Genomic DNA, 25890 nt, shown 5'->3' with positions numbered 1-25890 from the left:
TCCTTATTGGAACAAGAAATGTCTGTGCGTATAGACACTGTGAATTTATTTTCCTGGAGATAATAAATAAACTATAGGTTTCCACAAATTGACCCTACTTCATTTAACTTTAGTGTTATTATATCTAGTTAATTTTGTTAGAAAGACAATACGATGCTTTCTTTTTTTTTTTTTTTTTTTTTTTTTTACTTTTCATAAGTTAAAAGCATTATTTCCTTTGAAATAAACATTTTAGCAGAAAGAGAATTCTTAAATTCTGGAAATAGAATGGGGAAGACAAAGACTCAAGACATTTGCCTAACTGGGAGTTTAGGAAGAGTGTCACTTTATTTCCCATGAGCTAGGTTGTGGCTGTCTGTGGACTGGGCACGTGTAGTGAAAAAACACAGTTCAGAAAACAGAGAAAGGGTATCAAATCCATCAAGTTGTAAAATGCCTCACTGTTGTACCACTCAAGGTGCTCATATTAAATTTTATTTCATAATGATTTGAAAGTGACTCTAAATAACAAGGAGATATCATATTAAAATTATTGCTCCAGGGCCAGCACCATGGCTCACTTGGTTGATCCTCCACCTGCAGCACCGGCATCCCATATGGGTGCTGGTTCTAGTCCCAGATGCTCCTCTTCCAGTCCAGCTCTCTGCTGTGGCCTGGGAGGACAGTGGGGGATGCCCCAGTTGCTTGGGCCCCTGCACCCGTATGGGAGACCAGGAGGAAGCACCAGGATCTGGCTTCAGATCGGCGCAGAGCCAGCCGTGGTGACCATTTGGGGAATGAACCAATGGAAGGAAGACCTTTCTCTCTCTTTCTCACTGTCTATAACTCTACCTGTCAAATAAATATATAAAAAAATTATTGCCCCAAAATATTGTCTTAATGTTTTATAACATCAGCCTCTTCTTGCATAAGGAGGATTACGTGTTCAGGACTGACTTTTCTTTCTATCTTATTGACATTTTTTCACGTCCTAGTTTATATTTAAATGTAAATACAGATATTAATTATGATAACATTCTAAGAGTATATACGATTGCTACTGGCTTTGAAGAACTGATGAATATCTGCTAACTGGCAAATATCTGCTAATTAATTATTAATTAATTCAGGGAATTTCTCACATACAGCAAATTTTAAAGTAATCACAAGTCATTAAACTATGGTAACGTAATGTTCTGAACCATTGGTTTGAAAAAGCTACAAAACAAAGTTTTACAAAACTACACTTGCAACAGCACTGATACAAACAAACATCTCTCTCTCTGTTTCTTTTTCTTTTGTTTGCTTTTTAAATGTTAGCTGCCACATATAAGGGAGAACAGGCAGTATTTCTCTTCCTGGGTCCAGCTTATTTCACTCAACATGATGTCTACCAGTTGTGTTCATTTTGCTACAAATGTTAGAATTTCATTCGTTTTTATAGCTGGATAGTGTTCCATTGTGAATACATGCCACATTTTCTTTATCCGTTCATCTCATGATGGACACCTTGGTTGAGTCCAATGTTTCGCTATTATGAAAAATGCTGCTATAAACATGGTGGTGCAGGTATCTCTTTGATACATTATGTTCAAGTCTTTTTGATGTATACCTAATAGTAAGATTGCTGGATCATACGGCAAGTCTATTTCTAGTTTTTTTTTTTTTTTTTAATAAATTCCCATGCCGTTTTCCACAGTGGCTGCACGAAAATACATTCCCACCAACAGTGTCTAAGTGTTTCCCTTTGTCCACACCCTCACCAGCATTTGTTACTCTTTGTGTTTTGGATTTTAGCCACTCTGAAAGGGGTGGAGTGATATTTCATTGTGGTTTTGATTCGCATCTCCCTGATGGCTAGTGTTGTAGAGCATTTTTCTACTTGTTGGCCATTTGCATTTGTTCTTTTGAGAACTGTCTGTTGAAGTCTTTTGCCCATTTCTGAACTGTATTTTTTTGTTGTTGAGTTTTTCAAGTTGCTGATGTATTCAGGATATTAAATCTTTTGTCAGATAGGTGGCTTGCAAATATTTTTTTTCCCATTCTTTTAGATCTCTTCACCCTCTTGACTGTTTCCTTTTCTGTGCAAAAGCTTCTGAGTCTGATATAATTCCATTTGTTTGGTTTTGCTTTTGTTGCTGGTGCTTTGTCCAAGAAGTTGCCCCCATGCCAATGTTTGGAGTATTTCCTCTACATTTTCTTCCAGGAACTTCATAGTCTCAGGCCCTTAAATTTAGGTCTTTGATCCATCTTGAGTTGATTTTTATATATGGTGAGCAATATGCATCTGTTTTCATTCTTCTACATAGATGCCTCCAGTTTTGCAGCACCATTTGTTGAAGAGATGATCTCCTTACTCCACTGTATGGTCTGAATACTCTCATCAAAAATCAGTTGGCTATAGGTGTGTGGATTAATCTGGGCTCTCTATTCTGTTCCATTGATCTATATGTCAGTTTTTATGCCAGTACCAAGCTGCTATAATTACAATAGCCTTGTAGTATGCTTGAAAATGAGGTATTGTGATGCCTCCAGCTTGTTTTTTCTTGCTAAGGATAGCTTTGCTTATTTGGGGTCTTTTGTGATTCCATATGAATTTTAAGATTGCCTTTTCTAATTCTGTAAAAAATTCCATTGCTGTTTTGCAATGGATAGCTTTGAATTTGTAGATTGCTTTAGGTAGTATAGATATTTTAATGATATTGATTCTTCCAATTGATGAGCAAGGAATATCTTGTGTGTGTGTGTGTGTGTGTGTCCTTGAGGATTTTTTTCATCAGTGTTTGCTAATTTTCATTGTAGGGACCTTTCACTTCTTTGGTCATATTTATTCCTAAATGCTTGATTTTTTGTGGCTATTGTGAATGTAATTTCTTTCATCATTAGTGTACAAACAGCTAATGTTTTTGTATGTTTCTTTTGTAGAATGCAACTTTAGTGGATTAGTTTATCAATTCTACCAGCTTTTTGGTGGAGTGTTTAGGTTTTTCCGTGTACAACATCATGTCATCTACAAACACGGATAATTTGACTTCCTCTGTTCCAGTTTTGATGTCCTTTATTTCTTTCTCCTCCTTAATTGCTCTCACTAAAATTTTCAGTACTATATTGAATAAGAGTGGTGAAATGGACATCCTTGTCTTGTTCCAGATCTGAGGGAGATGCCTTCAGCTTTTCCCCATTCAATATGATATTGGCTGTTGGCTTGCGATATATAGCCTTTATAATTTTGAAGGAATGTTCCTCTGCACCTACTTTGTGTATGGTTTTTATCATGAAGCAGTATGGAATCTTACCAATAGATGCTTTCTGTGCATCTATTTCGATGACCATATTTGTTTAGTCTTTATTATATTCATGTGATTTGTGACATTTATCGACTTGCAAATGTTGAACCACCCTTGAGTTTTTGGGCTAAATCCAAATGGATCGTACTGTATGATCTTTTTGATGTGGTTTTGGACATTTTGGTAGTATTTCTTTAAGAATCATTGTATCTTATGTTCATTAAGGATATAGGTCTGCAGTTGCATGCCGTATCTATGTTTGGTTTTGGTTTCAAAATAATGCTGGCCTCCGGCGCCGGCACACTGGGTTCTAGTCCCAGTCGGGGCACCGATCCTGTCCCGGTTGCCCCTCTTCCAGGCCAGCTCTCTGCTGTGGCCAGGGAGTGCAGTGGAGGATGGCCCCGGTCCTTGGGCCCTGCACCTCATGGGAGACCAGGAGAAGTACCTGGCTCCTGCCATTGGATCAGCGCGGTGCGCTGGCCGCAGCGCGCCGGCCGGGGGCGGCCATTGGAGGGTGAACCAACGGCAAAAGGAAGACCTTTCTCTCTGTCTCTCTTTCACTGTCCACTCTGCCTGTCAAAAAAAAATTAAAAAATAATGCTGGCCTCATAAAAAGAGTTTGGCAGAATTCTATATTTTGGAATATTTTGTTCAAAATCTCAATTGTTGAATATTTTGGAAAAGTTCAATATTTTGGAATAGCTTGAAAAGTATTAGAGTTACTTCCTCTGCGTGTTTTGTAGAATTCAGTAGTAAAGATATGCAATACCGGACTTTTCCTTGATGGGAGACTTTTGGTTACTGCTTTGGGTCTATTTAGGTTGTCTATATCTCCTTGATATAATATTGGTAGGTTGTAAGATTCATGGAATTTTAAAAGAATAAAGAGAATTGCAACCAGCAGGTAAATCTCCATTTATCAAAGTTCAGTTTTATCATTTATATTTCAGAAAATAATATAGTACATTTGGCTTTTAGTTGTTTGTTCTACATCCTCTGCCTTATTTTTTTAATCTTAAACCAATATGAAGTAACATTGTCATTCATATATAATTTCACTCTCTCCTTTGTTTATATTTCATAATCTAAGCATTTGTTGTAATGCTACTGGAACTGTAATAATTAATGAGCTGAATTACATGGGGTACAAACCATAAACAATGTTATTTTGTTAGATCACTGTCTTTCTTCCTTATTATAACAAATTCTTTTAACATGGCAAAATTCAGGCAGATCTCACAGTTTTATTTATCACTATCTGGTAATAACAAAAGCTTTTTCAGGTCTTAAACACTCCAATCCATTCTGATATCAAAACTAATCTCATGCAATTTAAAACTACTTTACAGTCCAAGCTTAAGCTGGCTTAGTGCAAGAAGCCTGTTTTGGTAAAAAGAGGCGAGAGAACTGTTTCTTGCCTTCTACTCTATCCATTTGCTAGCTGTAGTATATTTTATTGAGTGTAAATTCTTATGGTTTTGAGAGATTTGAGAAAAACAAAGTAATTTTTAAAAAGGTTGTCAGATGGGACTGAATAGTTCTAAAAATTTCTACCATATCTCAGTTGCTCAGTCATGCCTTCTCAAAAGGGCAGGTGTTTGTGGAAGGGTTAGGATGCTACTTTGGATGCTCTCCAACTCAGGAGTGCCTGAGTTCAAGTCCTAACTCTTCTCCTGATTTGAGTTTCCTGATAATGCGCATACTGGGAAGCAGTGGCTATGGCTCAAGTAGTAAGATTCTTTCCACTCATGTGGGAGACCTGGGTTGAGTTTCTATATCCTGGCTTCAGCCTGACTCAGCCACAGCAATTGTGGCTATTTGCAGAGTGAATCAGTAAATGGGACCTTTCTCTGCCTATTTTTCTGCTTCCTTGCTTTTCAAATAAACAAAAATGGAAAAAACAAAATAATAAACAGAAAATTTCCCGTGAGCTACTTTTTGGAGTGTCTTGGAGAATTCCTCTTACCCCAACAGTTTTGAAGTAAAGTTTCCTGGGAAAGATCTGAACTCTATAAAAATTCCCTTAATCTGCTGCATTCAACAGCTCTACATACAAACTCTCTGCACAGTCCCAAGCTAGACATAGAGTAGTTCTTTTCCATAGGTTCCCAAATCCATCTCAGTGCAGTCCTGTGGCTTTGGTCTACCTTGAATGGAAGCATTGGCTATTCATATGTGCTTCATATTTCTGGCTCTGTCCTGTGGGCACCAGCCAGCTACACTGTTACTTGTTCCAGCAGCATTGGGTGGCCTACATTAAATCAGAGACTATAAAACAGACAAGCTGATTGAACCGCTCAGTAGAGTTGCTTGTGTTTGCCTCGCCCTACCCTTACCACACACAAATACAGGTAAAGACAACTATCTTCAAGAAAATCCTTTGATTTGAATTCCATCCATCATGTCAAAGCTTCCCCTTTTAAAGGATTATGTAACTAGTGATGAGCTAAGGGTGGGAATGCTGAGGGCATCAGCACTTAGCAAAAACTGAATCAATGCACAGTCATATCCTTTTAGAAAATGTGGACAGCTGATTGCTTTTCTTTTTAATCCTTAGCTACAGGGTCTCAGATAAACCAGACAACTTAAAATGTCTTCTTTTAAAATAATTGACCTCTGGTTTCTCTTGTTTTCCCAGATGTATGAAAATGCATTCTGAGACCTAATTTACACCATGATGTAGAGAATCTAAATTAAATTAATCTGGACTTAAAGCTTCATTCTCTGTGTAGGCATTATGGCAATGCCAGATTTTTCTTTTCTTAAAGATTCAGTTATTATGTATTTATTTGAAAGGCAGAGAGAAATAAAGAGAGAGAAAGAGGAGCAGGAGGGAAGGAAGGAAGGAAGGAAGGAAGGAAGGAAGGAAGGAAGGAAGGAAGGAAGGAAGGAAGGAAGGGAGGGAAAAGAGAATCTTCTATCTGCTGCTTTAAACCCTTAATGGCTGTTTACAGCCAGGTCTGTAATCAAAGAACTAGGAACCCTATCCTGGGCTCCTACATGAGTGGCAGGAGCCTATGGATTTGGGCCACCATCTGCTGTCCTCCCGGGAATATTAGTAGGAAGATAGATTGGAAGCAGAGCAAACAGGACTTGAACCAGTACTAAGATATGGAATGCCAGTGTCACAAGGGGTAGCATAACTGACTATGCCCAGGATTATTGTTAAACGTCATTCATAACTATTACCCTTAATTTGACCGACCATGTGCCTTTTATATGTCAATGTTTCCAAGCTTAGCTTTTAAAGTTCCACAGAAGCTGTGATTCTAATATATTAATGGCAAATGGGGAAAGCTTGCTGTCATATGTGAAATGACTGTGGCCATTTGATGTTTCTAAGTTTATAGAAATACCATCTTACAGGAATTAAAGCCATTACCTGAACACATATTCCTCAAAGACAGTGATTAGTTTTTCTTCCCAGCAGTAGAAAAATAAAGAAAAACTCATTTAAAATATCATTGTGCTCTAGATATAAAATCTTCTTGAAGTAGAATTAATACTGCATGATTTCTTTTCTATGGACTCTTCCTTTCTATGTCTTGCTATTTTTTTCTAAGTCTTTTGTCTGAATGACTTCCCTTAGCAACCTACATTTCTTTCAAAAGATTGCATCTGACTTAAGTATCTTTTACAAAGAGAGTTTCTCAGAAGTATTCTGAAAAAAAGTGTGTGTTTCTACCAGAACAAATTCATTGAAATAGCACTTTAAGCTGCACTATAAAAGAATTTCATGTGCTATGATGTACTGTTATGAAAAATCTGTTTTAATTATATTCATAGTAATCTGTTATGAGTAAATGAATACATTATCTTTATCTTTTCTATTTCTAGGGATTAAAATGGGGTCTATTCTGTTTTGTAAAAAACTGCCAAGTACAATATTAATCTTTATATAATATTGTATTGAAGTAGATATAATTTTTCTAATTGTCATCATTAGACTCAGAAATCCACATTTAAGAATTGGATTTGGGTTTGTCACATGGGTTGACTTCCTAATAATAGCCAATTTAAAGAACTAGGCTTTATGTAGATAAAAGTTCCATTTTTCTTTTTTTGTTTTGTTTTGTTTTGTTTTGTTTTGACAGGAAGAGTGGATAGTGACAGAGAGAGACAGAGAGAAAGGTCTTCCTTTTTGCTGTTGGTTTACCCTCCAATGGCTGCTGCGGCTGGCGCACTACGGCCGGCGCATCGCGCTGATCCGAAGCCAGGAGCCAGGTGCTTCTCCTGGTCTCCCTTGCGGGTGCAGGGCCCAAAGACTTGGGCCATCCTCCACTGCCTTCCCGGGCCATAGCAGAGAGCTGGCCTGGAAGAGGGGCAACCAGGACAGAATCTGGCGCCCCAACCAGGACTAGAACCCGGTGTGCCGGTGCCGCAAGGTGGAGGATTAGCCTGTTGAGCCACGGCGCCGGCCTAAAACTGCCATTTTTCAATACCAGGAACCCTGGCTTAGGAATGATATGTCAGATACAGGCTCCATCTATTTTTCTATTTTTCCATATTGAGAATTACCTTTTGACTTCAGGATCATATGAGGACTGCCATAACTCCAATTATTAAGACTGTCTTATAAATAGAGAAGAAAAAATAGGGTACTTGAGAGCCAAAGGGATTGGCCTCCAATATCAGATAAAAAATAAGATTATCCTAGAAATACCCAGCTTATTTCTCACTGACAATGAATGCAATGTACTTGGCTGTCTGTGATTCTGCAAACACTGATCACATTTCTATCCCAAATAAAATTTTAGGAATGTTATAAATGAAGATGAGGGAATTATTATTTTAGGGGCAACTAGCACTATGAGATATAACATTTCATCTTTCCAGCATCCCCTTTGGAAATATCCATTGACTTTCCCTGAGACTGGGAGAAGGAACCTTTGAAAACATGAAGTCAATTGCCAAAAGAGTTTCTATCACATGCAAGTTTAATTATCTGATAACTCCCATCTTTACTTTTATCCAAAGGCTTTCACTGCCATGTGCCTTGGTTCATTAATACCATTGGGCAGTTTATCTCAGTTCAAGTATTTTCATTATTTGCATAGGATATTTATGTGGGTCTCATTTGCATTTTTGCTCTGAACATTCTGCTGATTTATATCCCAAGATCATAAGTTATTGCATTAGTGGATCAAAAATATTTTGGCAAAGCACAGAATAAATGAATAAAATGTAATATAAATGGTGAAACTCAGACTAACTTCATGAACTTACATGCAGAGCAGTACTACAATGGACACGCAGAATGCACAAGCTGGGACAGATGTATGTGGCAGTGTGACAGAGTAGGAGAAGGGAAATTCCCCCTCTATCCTCTGAAGGTTCAATGAAATGTAATAGCAATAAGGGGGAAAGGGCATATAAATGTGCGTAATCATAGTTTTATGTGCATGGGAGTCTTCAGAATGCAGATCCAAAGTCCCAGCATGAACTGTCAATCTTTATGCTTAGGTTCAGTGAAGCATGGACAGGCATATAGAGATGCAACTGAACAAATGAGTATTACCTAAAGTAATAGACTAGGGAGAGTCAGAACTCAGCAGGGCTCATCTGTTCAAATTATTTTTGGCTGCTCAGTTGTAGCATTTTTCCTTCTGGTATGGGACAGGACCCCTCAGGAATGAGGGTCTTAATATCTCTGTGACCCTCAGTTACACAATAAAGCTGGATGCAGGCTAGAGTAATATTTTTAGACAATATTTTTAGCTTTATGACTGAAGATGGGAAAATGGCATTCTGGTGTTCGACATCTTCCAGGGGTAAGAGAACTTCTGGAGTCTCTGGTTTGCCATGGGGTGGGAGAAGGTTGGAGACAAACAAGGCTTTCTGAGGTCTTCATGTTTGAGTATCATTTTCTGATTCCCCCCAAATATATGTGCAAATGAATAAAAAATTTAATCTTGTGACTAGAGACAGTATCTATAAAGATGTAAATTGAATTTTATTATATTGGGATTTTTTTCACCATATGGAGTGTCTGGAATTATGCCTTTTATGAAATCTTACCAAGAATTAAGTGGAAAATTGGCTATTTTCATGTAATTATCAAACATAGCACAGTCTTTTTTGGCAAAGAAAATTTCTCGAAGATATGGTAAAGTAATTTTAATAAAAAATGGAACAGATGATTTCTTTTTTAAAATGCAAGAAGGAAGGCCATAACAACAGTAAGTGTGCATGTGACTGTGCTGGGAGGTCTGTAAAATCAACCACAGTGACTTATAGACAAATTCTTTTCTTGTAAAGATTTATTTTATTTATTTGAAAGGCAGAGTTACATAGAGAAAGAAGGAAAGGGAGAGAGAGAGAGAGAGAGAGAGCGAGAGAGAGAGCCTTCCATTTGTTGGTTCATTCCCCAAATGGCCCCGGTGACCAAGGCTGGACCAGACCAAAGCCAGGAGCCAGGAGCTTCTTGCAGGTCTCCTCCAGGGGTGAAAGGGCCCAAGCACTCCAACCAACTTCTGTTACTTTACCAGGCACATTAGCAGGGAGCAGGATCAGAAGTGGAGCATCTGGGACTTGAACTGATGCCCGTATGGGATGCCAGTGTTGCAGGCAGTGGCTTTACCCCCTATGCCACAATGCTGGCCCCAATTTATAGACAAATTCTATGCTTGACATGCAAATAGATTAATCTGATAATTCATTTCCTAATGTCATCATAGATGTCACATGATCTCCATAGCCTACAGTATGGGTGTTATTCAATATAGAAAATGAAATGTAAAAACACTACTAGTCGAACAGTACCCTATACCTTGTGTGGTTGTATGAGTGCAGCCTGTTGAAATCCTTGCTTAGTATATACTAAGTTGATCTTCAGTATATGAAGGTAATTGAAAATGAAACTTGATAAAGGTTGGGATGGGAGAGGGAGAGGGGAGGGCCATGGGAGGGAGGGAGGTTGGGGGGGGGGGAAGCCACAACAATACAAAAGTTGCACTTTGTAAATTCACATTTATGAAATAAAAAAAAAAGAAAGAAAATCCAAGAAAAAAATCATAAAAAAAATCTCTATGTTAAGAATTAACGCTTTTAAATATGCACTGCTACATTTCTAAACTCCACTCAAATTGTTTATATACAATTATGTTTTATGTATATGTTTTATATATATGTGAAGAAAATAGAGGTAAAGAATGATAAAGTAAATGGATAAAAAGATTAGAAACTGCAAAATTGAATATTTTCATGTGTATTGTTTCTGCTGCATTTTTCTGTAAATCTGAAATAAAATTTTCAAAATATGAAAAAATGCATACTATTAAACAACTATGCATGGATTTCAAATATTTTTGCAGCACATGAATTAATCTTTTCATTTGTTTTTTTCATAAATATTTTGAGAACCCTGAAATGTTGAAGACCCACGGTTCTATCTGCATGCTACCTGATATTATCTTGACATTTGTACGAAGTTACTTATGTTCTGAGTGTGAATTAGCAGTTGGTATACATGCAGTACAATATGAAGGAGAAATGACTCAAGACTTCTTGTTCTGTTTGTCACTCATAATCTAACTTTCAGATGAAAAATAATTTACACTTAGCTAAAATTTTATGTACTGCACTCTGATGGTGAGTGAGGGAGTGGAATGAGAGCCCCCGGGGAGTATCAGAGATTCTGCAACAAGGAAAAACATGGCTATCCCAATTGGGAAACAAAATGAAACAAAAAACTCTTTAGGCTTTCTCATAGCTCTCTTTGGAGATAAATGTTGATAATAGTAACTACATGCTTGGTATTGAGGCAGCACTAACTACATGGTGAAAATTGTAAATATATTTACTTGAACACTTTTGTATATTCATCTTCTCAGTATGTCAAGAAATGGCCAATTAGTCTAATACTTGGATTTTTCACCAGGGTCATAATGCTTATTGTTGATAGGACTGTAAGGTTGCTAAAACCTTCATCTTATATATGTAGACAATGGGGAAAAGATAATTAAGTGGTTTCTCTAGAATTATCTTGCTGCTATTGCCAAGTAATGAAACTTCCAGACCCCTTCCATATGTACATATATATGTTCATATGTAATATATTTAGTGTACCTGTATAAATGTGAAAATAGTACATGATGTTCATGAAAATTACAATTAAAAGATAAACTTATTTTACGCCAAAACTTTTTGAAAACCATGCATATAATTTCGTTTTTTTTGTTTCCTGAATTCTTTTCAACTTTTATTTAATAAATATAAATTTCCAAAGTACAACTTTTGAATTATAGCACCAGTCCCCAACAAATGTATTTATAATTCCAGATTCCCTAAGCTTTTTAAAGTATTCTTGCATATATTTATATTTAGGTTCATTTTAATTATGTTTGAATGACATGGTTAGAATTAATGAAGTAATTTGTTAACTATATTGTTTCAAGCATTTTTTTAAGTTTAATTATTTATTTATTTGAAAGACAGGGGGGGGGGGGAGAGCGAGATGTTTCTTTTGCTGATTCATTCCCCAAATGTCCACAACAGCCAGCTCTGGGTCAGATCAAAGCTAGAAAACAGGAATTCCTTTAGGGTGCCTCAGGTGGATGGCAGGGACCCAAGAACATGGCCCATCATCAACAACCTTTCAGGGGACCAGTGCTGTGGCATAGCAGGTAAAGCTGCCGCCTGCAGTGCTGGCATTCCTTATGGGTGCTGGTTGGAGTCCCGGCTGCTCCACTTCTGATCCAGCTCTCTGCTATGGCCTGGGAAAGCAGTGGAAGATGGCCCAAGTCCTTGAGCCCTTGCACCCAGGTGGGAGACCTAGAAGAAGCTCCTGGCCCCTGGCTTCAGATTGGCATAGCCATGGCCTTGCAGCCAGTTGGGGAGTGAACCAGCAGATGCAAGACCTCTCTTTCCCTCTTTCTGCATCTCCTTCTCTCCCTGTATAACTCTGACTTTCAAATAAATAAATAAATAAATCTTTAAAAAAAAAAAAAAAAACACCGTTCCAGAATGTGTTAGCAAGAAATGAGGTCTGAAGCAGAGTAACCAGGGTACAAACCAGGCACTCTGATAGGGAATGATGTTGTTTTGAAGTGGTGGCCTATTCCATGCATCAAAATGCCCACCGCAACACACATCCTCTTGATAACCAGCTTGAAATATAGGTAAAGTTAAATTTGCCGGCGCCGTGGCTCAACAGGCTAATCCTCCGCCTGTGGCGCCGGCACACTGGGTTCTAGTCCCGGTTGGGATGCCGGATTCTGTCCCGGTTGCCCCTCTTCCAGTCCAGCTCTCTGCTATGGCCCGGGAGTGCAGTGGAGAATGGCCCAAGTGCTTGGGCTCTGCACCCCATGGGAGACCAGGATAAGCACCTGGCTCCTGCCTTCAGATCAGCGAGGTGCGCTGGCCGCAGCAGCCATTGGTGGGTGAACCAACAGCAAAAGGAAGACCTTTCTCTCTGTCTCTCTCTCTCACTGTCCACTCTGCCTGTCCCCCCCCCCAAAAAAAAAAGTTAATTTAACTTCTAAGTAGATAAGTATAAATGCAATCTTTTTGCCGCAGTGATAACTTTTTATGTTAGACAAGAATCTTTCTATGCTTTCCAATAAAGGCCTTTTTCTTCTGAACATTTTCAGTCTTTGTCAAGCAAATACATCAGTGTTAGCAGTCGTGAATTGTTATATGTCACCTATAAGTTAAATGCTGAAGGATTATACGCCTATAATTTTGTATGGCAATCCAAACAGTAATATCATTCACCATTAGTCAGATCTCTGGAAAAATATTCACTCAGAAATAGTCTAAATATGTCTACCCCAAAGTTAATGTGGGAAGGGACTGGAGTATGTAGGGGTGCAATGCGTGACAGAACGTGGTCTTGTCCTTTCCTTTTCTCTCTCATTCTCGTTCTCTAGATATACAAGACAAGTAATAAGCACCTATCTTATAGGATTGTATGCATTTTATTATATATGTGTATATGCATATATGTGTGTATATATATAATCACCCCATAGCTCCCATGATATTTCTCATATATATACACACATATATGCACATGTAATATGAGCAAATTTATTTTTTGTTTTATTTAATTTTTCAATGTTCACTTCAGAATAGTATTAAATTTATGAAACAAATTTATGAAGTAGCACAGTTACTTTATGCCTCACACACAGCTTCCACTATTGTTAACTTCTGTTACTATATTTATCACAATTGATAAACCACACCTAGCTTTAAATCTAACTCCCTCTATAACTCCAACCCCCCCCCCCAAGCCTCTAGTAATCAACAATATGTATTCAGATTGTTTTTTTTGTTTGTTTGTTTCCAGGACCCACATAGAAAGGAGAACATGCGGCATTTCTGTTGCCATGTCTGGCTTATTTCACTTAACACAATGTCCTCTAGTTCTATCAATTTTGCTGCAAATGACAGAATTGCATTATTTTTTAAGGTTAAATTGTATTCTATTGTGTCTATATGCCACATTTTCTTTATCCATGCAGCTGATAATGGGTTCTTGGCTTGATTGATACTTCTGCTATTGTAAACAGTGCTATTAAAACATAGTGGAGCAGTTATCTCTGATAGAATGATTTTATGTTTTATTTTGGACACATCTCATAGTGGGATTGCTGAATCATATGATATTTCTATTTCTAGATTTTTCAGAGATGTCGATTCTGTTTTCTACACTGGTTTTACTAATTTGGATTCCTACTAGCATTGTTTAAGAGTGGGATGGCTGAAAGGCTGGCACCGTGGATCACTTGGTTAATCCTCTGCCTGTGGCACCGGCATCCCATATGGGCACCAGGTTCTAGTCCCGGTTGCTTCTCTACCAGTCCAGCTCTCTGCTGTGGCCCGGCAGGGCAGTGGAGAATGGCTCAAGTGCCTGGGCCCTGCACCCACATGGGAGACCAGGAGGAAGCATCTGGTTCCAGGCTAAGGCACAGCTTTGGTCATGGTGGCCATTTGAGGGGTGAACCAACGGAAAGAAGATCTTTCTCTCTGTCTCTCTCACTCTATAACTCTACCTGTCAAATAACAACAACAACAACAACAACAATAATAATAATAAAAGAGTGGGATGGCTGAGTCATTTGGTAGATGTGTTTTCAGATTTGTGAGGAATCTTCATACTGTCTTCCACAATGGCTTTACTAGTTTGCTTTTCCACCAACAGTGGATTGGCGTACTTTTCCCCAACATCCTTGCCAGAATTTATTATTTGTTGATTTCTGTATGAGAGCCATTTTTATCTGGGGGAGAGGTGAAAGCTTATTGTGGTTTTGATTTGCATTTCCCTGATGGCTAGTGATCCTGAGAATTTTGTCATGTGTCTGTGGACCATTTTATTTCCTCACTTGAAAACTGCCTATTCAATTCTTTACTCATTTCTTAACTGAATTTTTATGTTTTGTTGTCGTTGAGTTTTTTAAGCTCTTGATATATTCTAGATATTAATTCATTATGAGTTTCATAGTTTGCAAATATTTTCTCCCATTTTGTTGGTTATCTCTTCACTTTACTGAGTCTTTGATTTGCAGTATAGAAGCTGCTTAGCTTGATGTAATCCCATTTGTCTGCTTCTGCGTTGATTGCTTCTGCTTCTAGAGTCTTTTCAAGAAATCTTTGCCTATGCCAGTGTCTTGCAGTTTCTCCAATGTTCTCTTCTAGTAATTTGATGTAACAAATCATGGGTTTATATCCTTGATCCATTTGGAGTTTATTTTTGTATAAGGTGTAAGGTAGGGGTCTTGTTTCATACTTCTGCATGCAGAGATCTAAGTTTCCAAGCACCATTTGTTGAAGAGACTGTTCTTTGTTTAGATACTGATTTCAGCTCCTTTGTCAAAGTTAAGTTGGTTATACATGCGTGGATTGGTTTCTGGGGTTTTATTCTGATCCATTGGTCTACATGTCTATTTTTGTGCCAGTACCAGACTGTTTTGTTTATAACTGCCCTGTCGTATCTCTTAAAATCTGGTATTGCGATTCCTCCAGCTTTGATTTTGTTGTTTAAAATCACATTAGCTATCAGGGGTCTCCTCTATTTCCTTATGAATTTTATCATCAAGTTTTCTAGATCTAAAAAGAATGTCATTGATGTTTTAATTGGTAGCACATTGAATCTGTAAATTCCTTTCAGTAGTAAGGACTTTTTGATGATATTAATTCTCATAATCTATGAACATGGAAGATTTTTCCATTTTTCTTGATGTCTTCTATATTTTTCTCTAATGTTTTATAATATTCATGATAGAGATCTTTCACTTCCTTAGTTGAATTTATTCCAAGGTATTTAAAAATTTTTTGTAGCTGTTATGAATAGGACTGATCTTACAAGTTCTTTCTCAGCTATGCATTATTTGGGTATACAAAGGCTATTTATCTTTTGTGATAATTTTATATTCTGCAACTTTCCCAAACTCTCTTATGAGTTCCAATACTGTCTCGGTAGAGTTTTTGATTCCAGCTTCTTGCTGATAAACAACCTCGAAAGCAGTAGGTGATGTCCCAGATGCTTGATTTCTGCCAACCATGTGGGGGACCTGGGTTGAATTCCTGTTTCCTGATTTTGGCCTGCCCTTAGCACTGCCCATTGCAGACATTTGGTGAGCGAATATCCTAAAAAAAAGGTCCTTTTCCTCTACTTTAAAATAAAAAAAAAATGAGAAGAACTAGGTATACCTTTAAAAAATGAAGTACATGCTAAATCAAATTAAAATAAAAGGTAATATACTGGGAATAATATTTAATCATGAATAATGAAGATTCTATATGAAAAAAATAATGATCCTATGAAAAAAAGCCCTCTATATATTTGTGGCCATCCTTTTTAAATAGCAGCAACTGTTAAGTGTTGACAGTTCATTTTCCTGGCTTAGCAAGATTTTGTTGAATGATTGGGCTACTGTTTTTATTTAACTCCTATGATTGAGATAAAACATGAATAAGAAGGTGATTTTTCTCAGTTTCATGCTGTCTCATTTTCTTCTACTTCCTATTTTGTGTACACATTCTTTCCAGTCAGGACTTCATCACATGTGGAAAGCAGGACACAATTCTAATTGTTATTCTTGAGTATCTTTCAGCAGTTCTAGGGTACCGTCAAAGGGAAATCCACATGATTTCTCCCAGCCATTCATACTAGAAAGGCTTGTTGACTTTCATAGACTTCAAGTGATTGGTTTAGGTGGCCTCTTATTATTATTAAATATCCACATTTGCCTAAAAAGGGTGACATTGCCATTGTCATTTTATTTTATTTTTTTTTATTAATTAATTAATTTATTTACAGGCCAGAGTGGATAGTGAGAGAGAGAGACAGAGAGAAAGGTCTTCCTTTTTGCCGTTGGTTCACCCTCCAATGGCCACCGCGGCCGGTGCATCGTGCTGATCCGAAGCCAGGAGCCAGGTGCTTCTCCTGGTCTCCCATGCGGGTGCAGGGCCCAAGGACTTGGGTCATCCTCCACTGCCTTCCCAGGCCATAGCAGAGAGCTGGCCTGGAAGAGGGGCAACCAGGACAGAATCCGGCGCCCCGACAGGGACTAGAACCCGGTGTGCTGGCGCCGCAAGGTGGAGGATTAGCCTGTTGAGCTGCAGCACAGGCCAGCCATTGTCATTTTAATCACTTAATACTATATTGCTTGTTTTCAATATCAATAATTGCAGAGTGGCATTCCTCTAAAGTCAATTCATTTGTACTTTTTATTTTACTTTTTTAAAGGCAGAGAGAGAGAGAGAGAGTCAGTCTTCTATTTCACTGTTTCACTCAGCAAATGCCACAATAGTCAGGCGTGGGGTCAGGCTAAAACCAGGAGCCCAGAGCTCTGCATAGCCTTCCACCATCTTCTGCTGTTTTGCCAGCTGCATTACAGAGGAGTGGGACCAGAAGTGGAGCATCTAGGACTTAAAACAGGTGCTCATGAGGAATATTGGAAGTCATAGGTGGTGGCTTAACCCGTTGCTCCACGATGCTGGCCCCTCATTTGCACTTGTGTATTCCCACAGTTAAAAGGATTATAGGATTGGGAAATGAAAAGTACAGATTTTACTAGCCTATGGGCTAGAAGTGGGTTTATAATTTATGTCATCTGGATCTCATAGAGCAGATTATTGTAACAATTCTTATGTCCTTCAGGGAAGACCAGAAAGTCATGTATTTTAAATGAGAAATATTGTGTTTTGAATATTATGAATAAATGAATATTATGAATAAATGAGTCTTGATTAATGTTTGGACATTGCCTGAAACATAATACTTTGGTTTTTTTGTATCTTCTGACAATGAATCAAATGGAGTGAAGGACTTGGGATTATGTGGCTTTAACTAGAGGACTGGCATTTAGGAAACATGTAGAGTCTTGCAATCCCTTCTAAGAAAATTACTTTGCCTTACTTCAAAATGTTTGCTATACCATGTCACTTCCAATGTTAGGACTCTCTGTAAGAATAATGTTGAAACATTTAGAATATAATCTATATGAAAAGCAACATGGATAATGAAACCATTTCCAAATCTTGTAAGACTGTATGTGCTCATATTACATATGTGCATATATACACATAAGAATGTGTAGGCTGTTGTTTTTATTAATTGATATTGAAGCTCTAAAAGTAGATAAATGGCAACCTGGTTGCTACAGAAAACAAAATGGCATTGTTAGTTGTTGGGGAAATAGTCTAGGCAAGGGATCCTTGGAGTCCCACCTCTTCCTATCTTTTTGGAAGTTTTAGTTCAGTTTATACCATGGGAAAAGCTCGGAATAAAATGTATCTTCCTATTTACAATTTACTAACATAATTATCAAATGGGTATTTTTTTTGTTTTTTCAAAAAGATTTATTTACTTATTTGAAATCCAGAGAGAGTGAGAGAGAGAGAGATAGAGAGAGAGAGAGAGAGAGAGGGAGATCTTTTCATCCAATGCTTTATTCCCTGAATGGCTGTAACATCCAGGTGTGGATCCAGGGCTGGGCCAGGCTGAAGCCAGGAGCCTGGGTCTCCCATATGGGTGCAAGAGCCCAAGCACTTTGGACATTCAGCTGGAGAAAGCTGGATCAGAAGTAGAGCAGCCAGGACTGCAGTATCCATATGGGACACTGGCATCACAGGTGGCAGCTTAAGCCTCTGTGTCACAATGCAGGTCCTTCAAATGTGCATTTTCTGAATTGATCAGGAATTTATACTAATATTAATTATGTGGCCATCAGACATGAGGGGTAGATTGTAATGTTATCTACACACCTATATTCAAGTCTTATCCTAAATATGACATATGCCCCAGTTAACAGAGCTGTTCAATTTCCCACACCCCTAAAATGCACACGTTGCAGGGGCTCCAGCTGTGAGTAGAGATGAGATGCCCTTTATTAAGTCTGGACAGAGAAGAGTTGTCTGAGGACTTCACAGATTGGAAGATGCTAGCTGCCTTTGAACTCCAGGAAATTCTCAACATAAAGTTAACATTCAAATGTACAGCCACTTCTGTGTCCTATTTATTCATATCCTGTTTTAAATATTACCTTCCTTTAAAGTTAAGTTCTAAAGTTATAAATAAGTGGTGGATAGATAATAAGTGCTAAATTGGGTTGTTATTTCAATAGAAGGTTTTGCAAGCCAAATATAAAGTCAATATGAGTATTTTTGGTTAATTCTCAACATGTGTAAAGACATCACTAGATCTAGAAGTGTATTTATCTGATCTTCATTAAGTATCCACTGTCATCTTTTCATAAAGCCTGATGGTCAAGACAGAATCTTTAAGAAAATAGTTTCTGTCTCTACCTGGGTCTATTAGAATCCACTGAAACTGTTGTTTCTTTGGAATTTCCCTCTGTCAAAAAATAAAAAAAATAGCACAGTTGTTTATATGAAGATTATTTTCCATCTCAGTATAGAATCCTTGCTGATTTTCTTTTGTTAAGGTTCTGGTTGTTTATGTTTAAAGAAGAATGCTCATTATTGCTTCCATACTTTTGAATTTAATTTGAATTAATTTAATTTAAAATTTTGAAACATGAAAAATTTTGCATAAATGAATATATTCATTATCATTAGGCTTTAAAAATTATCCAAGAGTCTACTAACTATGAATACTCCTTTATGTGTTATTTTTTGAAATCTGCTGATTTTCCTGAAAAGAAAAAAAAGTCCTGTGATAGTGATTTGATTTATCCTCTTGGCAATTCCTATTATCTTTACGAAGCAATCTATCCTTCTTGTAAAAGAATATGGCCCTTAAAAGCTTTTGCTCTTTGACTTTATGAGCTCATTACTAATGGAGGGAGCTTGACGAAAAGTCATGCTTAATGGCTATTCTCCCACAGCTGTTAGGAAGAATATATCTGTGGTGAGACACAATGCAAGTAGATTGCTATCTCCTGCAACATTCAACAGAATTCTTCTGATTAGCATTGTCCAGGCTTTCACTAATATTGACCCCAGTTTATGTAGAATCCCTAAAGATACATTTTCTGTATTCTTATATCATCATCTTACATTTGGTATTACCTTATAATTGTAAGTGAATTGTGAGATTCCCATAAGCAATATATTTAATTATTTATTAAACCAACATTTGCTGAGGGTCTGACATGGCATTAGCCTATTTTAAATGGGGAATATAGGAAAATAAAGTTTTTTTTTTAAAATAGTTATATTATTACAAAAGTCCTAGAGCTCAGGAAAAATGAGAATTTAATTCACCATTGAAGTTTGAAGAAACAGAAAAAGGAAGTGCTTACCTCGCTGAGATGGGCAAAAGGACAGGGATATCTGTCAGGCATAAGTAAACTGAGCTGCGTCTGAGGAGACACCAGGGACTCACTGAACTGGGAAGCCATTCATTACAGGAAGAAGTTAAGAAGAATTACTATTGCAGCATATAACAAGGCTGTCAGTGTAGGGAACGTGAAAACATGCTAAGGAGTTTATAATTTTTCTTAGAGGGATACGGTGATATTGATTAACTTCAGGAACGTGATTGAACCAATTAAATTGAGACATAAAAATTATGCTGGCTTCAATTTAAAAGATGAAGGGGAGGAAGGAAAATAATTTATACTGAGAGAATTATTGAGATTCCGTTCTAATATGTAAGCAAAGAGTAATGGGGAACATAAATTTCAGTTTGGGATGAGGGAAAAGGAATGTATTCATTTACACCCAAATGCGCTTATTGAACGACTGCTCTGGGCCTTCTGTGACAATTGATGAAGCAATGTAGCAAACTTCAAGAAATTTACATAGTGAAAAGAATCATCCGGACTTTCTAGCAAGTGGGGTTAAAAAGAGGAGAGAAAATAAGGAACTTAAGCTATGGCTATGGATTCTGACCTGAACAACTTGCTTAGGCTGGCCAAGATCACATTAATGGAAATAACAAGTAGAAAAGCATACGACAGATGTAGAGGCCATGATGGACTGAGGCAGTCGGGGAATATTTTGTAGAGAGACTCAGCAGGCAGTTAGACAGAGAGACCTGCGGCAGTGATGTGAAATTTGTGTTCCTCCACATATGGGACAATTAAGATTCAGAGGCATGAGAAAGACTCAGGAATAGAACATAGCATGGTAGTTGGAAGGGGCAAAGACAAACTTGTGAGGAGGTTGTATGGACAAAGAACTAAGAGCTTGCAGTGAATCCTAGAAGTACAAAGAAATCTATAGGAAGAACATTGTTTTGAAAACAAGAAAAATGAGCCGCCGCCACTGCCGCACCTCTGCCTTGGCCGTCCTCAGAGTCTGCTAGTCCGTCTCCCTTCGCCGCCCCTGCCAGGCCCGGCTCTCCCGCACCGCCACCTTCTCCCCGCTCCGCCATGCCACTCTAGTTACTGTAAAGTGGGGAAAGGAGAAATTTGGAGGTGTAGAATTGAATACCGATGAACCGCCCATGGTGTTCAAGGCTCAACTTTTTGCGCTGACTGGTGTCCAGCCAGCCAGCCAGAAAGTTGTGGTGAAGGGAGGAACATTGAAGGATGATGATTGGGGAAACATCAAAATAAACAATGGAATGACTGTACTGATGATGGGGTCAGCGGAAGCTCTTCCTGAAGAACCCTCAGCTAAAACTGTCTTCGTAGAAGACATGACAGAAGAACAGTTAGCATCTGCCATGCAATTACCATGAGGATTGACAAACCTTGCTAACACTTGTTACATGAAGGCTACAGTTCAATGTATTCGTTCTGTGCCTGAACTCAAAGATGCCCTTCAAAGGTATGCAGGTGCCTTGAGAACTTCAGGGGAAATGGCTTCGGCACAGTATATTACTGCAGCCCTTAGAGATTTGTTTGATTCCATGGATAAAACTTCCACCTATTATTCTACTGCAGTTTTTGCACATGGCTTTCCCACAGTTTGCGGAGAAGGGTGAAGAAGAACAGTATCTTCAACAGGATGCTAGTGAATGTTGGATACAAATGATGCGAGTATTGCAACAGAAATTGGAAGCCATAGAGGATGATTCTGTTAGAGACAGATTCGTCTGCAGCAGCGGTGGCACCTTCTATAAAGAAAAGTTTAATTGATCAGTTCTTTGGTGTTGAGTTTGAAACTACCATGAAATGTATAGAATCTAAAGAAGAAGAAGTCACCGAAGGAAATGAAAATCAGCTTCAGCTTAGCTGTTTTATCAATCAGGAAGTCAAGTATCTTTTTACAGGACTTAAGTTGCGACTTCAGGAAGAAATCACTAAACAGTCTCCAACATTGCAAAGAAATGCTTTGTACATCAAATCTTCCCAGATCAGCCGGCTTCCTGCTTACTTGACTGTTCAGGTGGTTAGATTTTTTTTTTTTTTTTATAAAGAAAAGGAATCTGTGAATGCCAAAGTTCTTAAGGATGTCAAATTTCCTCTTATGTTGGATGTGTATGAATTATGTACACCAGAACATCAAGAGAAAATGGTCTCTTTTCGATCAAAATTCAAGGATATAGAAGATAAAAAAGTGAATCAGCAGCCAAATACAAGTGACAAGAAGAGCAGTCCCCAGAAAGAAGTTAGGTGTGAACGCTTTTCATTTGCAGATGATATTGGCTCCAATAATTGTGGATACTCTGACTCACAAGCAATGCTGACACACCAGGGAAGGTCTAGTTCTTCAGGTCATTATGTATCATGGGTGAAAAGGAAACACGATGAATGGATTAAGTTTGATGATGATAAGGTCAGCATCATCACACCAGAGGCTATCTCGTGGCTTTCTGGTGGTGGAAACTGGCATATCGCCTGTTTTACTCTACGGGCCTCGCAGAGTTGAAATAATGGAAGAGGAAAATGAACAGTAATCTTCATGTAGCTATTTATGCTTAGGTTTGAAATGCTGTTTGTTGATCATTTCTATAATCCAGAGCTTTAGAGAAAGACATTTAGGTGGTTCTGTTTCCCCTCATGTGAAATGAGGGCAGAAGCAGACCTGCTCCAAATTTCAAACTGAAAAAATACAGAAAAATTTTTCTTTGGGTTGTGCTGCCATATATAAAGGTGAATGGAAGACATTTTTAAAAAGCTAATTTCTTGCATTAATTTTTAAATATTCGAGTTCAAATGCTTTTCAACCATTACGTTGTGGTAATTTTTCTCCCTGCTTTTTTCCCTGAGCCGCTGGTTTAGCAATCCGATGTTTATTGCACTTACTACCTATTATTTGTTGTTGCATGGTTCAAACCACCACTCAGTAGCTGCCCATCCTTTGCCTTATCTAACAAAATTTTTCAAAGAAGGTGGAAAAAGAAGTGTTGCTCTCCTTGTATACTTAAGTGCTGCTTTCCACATCCCATGGAATCATGGGTACAATCAAGTATTTATCCAGCCGGACCCTTGCTGGCTTTTCATGACTTTAAAATAAATTGTGATCAATAAGAGTAAAAAAAAGAAAACAAAAAAGTGAACTAAAATGTTAAATGCACCATTATCAAGAAATATGAGAACTTGGAGCTGGAATTGTGGCACAGCAAGTTAAGCTGCTGGCCGTAATTCTAGCATCCATATCAAACTGGTCTGAGTCTCAGGTGCTCCACTTCCCATCCAGCTCCCTGCTAATGCACCTGAGAAAACAGCAGAAGGTAGTCCAGGTACTTGAGTCCCTGCCACCTATGTGGGAAACCCAGAAGATGCTCCTGTAGCTATATGGAGAGTGACCCAGAGGATTGAGGATGTCTCTCTCAATCTCTCTCTCTCTCTCTCTCTGTAACTCTGTCTTTCAAATAAGTAAATTTAAAAAGTAAATAAAATAAGTAAAAAAAAAAGAAATAAGATAATTTGAAATTGTCTAGTAGATTTATAAATACATCATTTCCATGTTTTATTCTGTGTTTTCCTGATGACATTAATTTTCATCTTTATGTTGAGGTTGTTATTTCTTTTTTTTTTCCTCTGATAGGTAAAACCATTTAGACCATTTCTGCTGAAAATTTGCTTTGCACTTATAGCCATCCACTCATCAGATTCAAGGTTTAAGTTGTTTTCTATTATACTAGTGACACTCATAATAGTTTTCCCAGATAACACTTTTCCTCCTGAGCCTCTGATAGTACAAACACTTGCACCAGCTATTAATTAGACATTCTCACTGCAGCATCTCAGTGAATCTGAAAGTAAAAATGCCCCCAGACTGATCTGTTGTCAATCCAAATACTTGTTGACAACCCATTCTTTTTCAAACAAGAAATATGATGTGAGGATAGATTTTTCTTCCATGTTCCTTCATTTCTGCCCGTTTTACAATCTTATCTCAGATGATTTAACTTCTCGTCATCCTCTTTTTCGCTCCCTAGTTAGTTCGCCAAAATCTCTTGCTCTTAAATTCAATAAGCCTCTAACCAGCTCTCCTGGATTCTCTCTGGAATCTATTGAATCTGTTCTATACACTATAATGTGACCCATCTAAAGTGACAACTAAAACCCTTTAATTTTACTCCTGTGAAATAATTCACTCTTCTTAAGAACACTAAAAAGTTCTCCATGATCAGTTTTTATGTCTCTATCTATTCACCCTCTGCTAAAACATCTACTTCTTTCAGCTTCACAGACATTTCAAGGTATTATTCATCTAGATCTTTTTCAGTTATTCTGTGATTTGATTAATTTATTCTCAACCTTTATGTCTAGTTTGGGCATCTTTCTTTGGTATGCCTCCTTTGACCAACCATGTCTTTGGTAATGGTGCCAACACAGTACTTGTTATGTTAACCCTCCTAGGACTTCATGAGAGATAAAATGACTTTCTAGTTTAGAGCCTCCTCAGGAATATGTAGATTCTACAAATTAGAACATATGTCTGTTTTTTCTCCAGTTTATCAGCATCACATTTTGCAATAATTTAGCATCTGATATTGAAACAGAATGATGTCTTTTATGACTCTCTCTCTCTCTCTCTCTTTCTCTCTCTCTCTCTCTCTCTCTCTCTCTCTCTCTATATATATATATATATATATATATATATATATATATATATCTGGTTTTTTGCTTTGCTATTTTCTTAACTACAGAGGCCAGATCCCACCAAAATCCAGAAATCACTGGTAGAAAAAAAGCCCAAGCCATCTACTAAAAACCTGGGAGTGCAAGGCCAAGGTGGAAGGGGTGGCAGGTACTGAAGCTGTACAGCAACGTGAGGTCACACACCCCACCTGCCCCAGCTATCAAGGCCGTCGTGGGCCTCCACGGGCAGGTGTACGGCACAGGGCCATCAGTACAAGTGTTGGTTCACTGTGGCACTGTTCCTGCTGCCTATCACAAGATACCAGTTGTCAGAGGACACATATATCACTATATGTATATGCACTTCATAGGGTCTCCTGGCAGTTGTGATAGAATACCTTAATTGAAAAGTTTGTTATGGAAACTTTGAGTCTTGCACATAAAATTTCTTCATCAGTTTTCAATCTAATAACAATACTTTAGGATACATCTGTAAAATAGTAATTAAAACAATACTACCAAAACACAGACATAAAACTAAATTTTCCTCCAGACTCACTTGAAGGCTATAACACTTTAATTAAAAGCACAGTTTTATCAATGTTTCCTTATTTATATTTTTGTTAAAATGATTTCATGATTCCCAGATATAATGATCCTCAAAGAAATTCAATATATGTCAATTATCAGCATTTGATAGTTTCTGAATTACCTATTAAGTAATTCCTTCTTGACTTAAGTGTGGCTTATTTCTTGTTGTGAAGAAGTCAAGAGAAGTTTATGGAACCTGATTCTTTCTACATATGTCAGAGAGTCACTCATTTTTTTCAGTTCCTCTGAACATCCATGGGGATCCCAGTAAAACTGAAGACCTCAGTGGTTTCAGTGGTCTTTTACTGTCATTTCAATTGATGTGTTACCTGGTTGTGCTTAACTAGGTAAGAATTCAAACTGATTTATTTAAAAGCCTTCCACTAATATCACTATAGATTTTTTTTCAGTGTTTTTCTGTAATTAACTGATACACTATGTATGTTGGAAATTTTACAATTTTAAATAACCTAATATTGAGTCTGTGTAATTAAAAATGTACAAACAAAAAACAGGAATATGTAACCAATATCCCTTTAAAATTGGTTATAATTTCTTGAACAAACAACAAAGAATATTATTTCCTACAACTTATCATTTATTTTGATACTAGGAACAAAGATATATTCATTATAACCCAC

General features: G+C 37.6%; 1 protein-coding gene and 1 pseudogene across 1 annotated transcript in view; both read left to right on the top strand.

Annotated features, from left to right (window-relative positions):
- The window catches only part of SGCZ (sarcoglycan zeta), a 1230796-nt gene that overhangs the window by 633934 nt on the left and 570972 nt on the right, over positions 1 to 25890 (top strand). The gene's annotated exons all lie outside the window — the stretch shown is intronic.
- Positions 21112 to 22727, top strand: LOC133775024 (ubiquitin carboxyl-terminal hydrolase 14-like; annotated as a pseudogene).

The sequence above is a fragment of the Lepus europaeus genome, chromosome 16 (assembly GCF_033115175.1).
Source record: "Lepus europaeus isolate LE1 chromosome 16, mLepTim1.pri, whole genome shotgun sequence".
In the NCBI taxonomy this organism is placed as follows: domain Eukaryota; kingdom Metazoa; phylum Chordata; class Mammalia; order Lagomorpha; family Leporidae; genus Lepus; species Lepus europaeus.
This window is presented reverse-complemented; position numbering and strand designations above follow the sequence as displayed.